Source organism: Bison bison, unplaced genomic scaffold (assembly GCF_000754665.1).
Source record: "Bison bison bison isolate TAMUID 2011002044 unplaced genomic scaffold, Bison_UMD1.0 scf7180017864440, whole genome shotgun sequence".
Classification (NCBI taxonomy): domain Eukaryota; kingdom Metazoa; phylum Chordata; class Mammalia; order Artiodactyla; family Bovidae; genus Bison; species Bison bison.
Window position 1 is genome coordinate 234,625 of NW_011495002.1, and position 1,095 is coordinate 235,719.

Genomic DNA, 1,095 nt, shown 5'->3' on the forward strand with positions numbered 1-1,095 from the left:
GAATGAAAGACAGTGCTGAAGTTACTGTGTAGGGTATGGATGGGGCTTGGGAATCCCAATCAGTTGTCTCAAGATCTAAATATTAAAGATAAAACAACAAAACTTTCAGAAGAAAAGATAGGTGCATTTATTCTACCCTAGAGACAGGCAAAGATTTACTAAACAGAACACAGAAAGCACTATTAAGGAAAATATTGATAAACTGGACTATACTAAACAAGAACATCTGCTTACTGAAAGACACAATTACTGGAATGAACAACTAAGGCAGAGAGTGAAAGAAGATATTTGCAAACATACAGATGACAAATTACTCATATTTTACATATAAAGAAACTCTAAAGCTCTAATGCTTATAATGTTATATTTGAAAGAGAAACTTCTACTCTGAGGAGATACTTAAATACAAATTTTAAATATATATGAAGAATATTGCTGCTAAGTCACTTCAGTCGTGTCCGACTCTGTGAGACCCCATAGACAGCAGCCCACCAGGCTCCCCCGTCCCTGGGATTCTCCAGGCAAGAACACTGGAGTGGGGTGCTATTTCCTTCTCCAATGCATGAAAGTGAAAAGTGAAAGTAAAGTCAATCAGTCGTGTCCGACTCTTAGCGACCCCATGGACTGCAGCCCACCAGGCTCCTTGGTCCATGGGATTTTCCAGGCAAGAGTACTGGAGTGGGGTGCCATTGCCTTCTCTGATGAAGAATATTACTCAGATTTAAAAAAGAAGGGAATTCTGCCATTTATAACAACATGGACAGATCTGGAGGGCATATGCTAAGTGAAATAAGTCAGACAGAGAAAGACAAATACTGCCTGTTATCACTTATACGTGGAATTTAAAATAGACTCACAGAAGCAGAGTAGAATGGTGGTAGCTAGGGACTTGGGGAGGAGAAAGGGGAAGATGCTGGTCAAAGGCCAAGGGTCAAAGTGTCAGTTATACAAGATGAGAAGGTGCTGGGGACCTAATGCACAGCCATGTGAATATAGTGAACAATACTGTATTATATACTTGAAATTTGCTGGGAGACTAGATCTTAAGTGTTCTAACCACCAAAAAAAAAAGGAAAAATGATAACTATGTGAGGT

The 1,095-nt window shown here is 39.5% G+C and overlaps 1 protein-coding gene across 1 annotated transcript in view; it reads right to left on the reverse strand.

Annotated features, from left to right (window-relative positions):
• DNAH5 (dynein, axonemal, heavy chain 5) overlaps positions 1-1,095 on the reverse strand; it is a 332,324-nt gene that overhangs the window by 85,910 nt on the left and 245,319 nt on the right. The gene's annotated exons all lie outside the window — the stretch shown is intronic.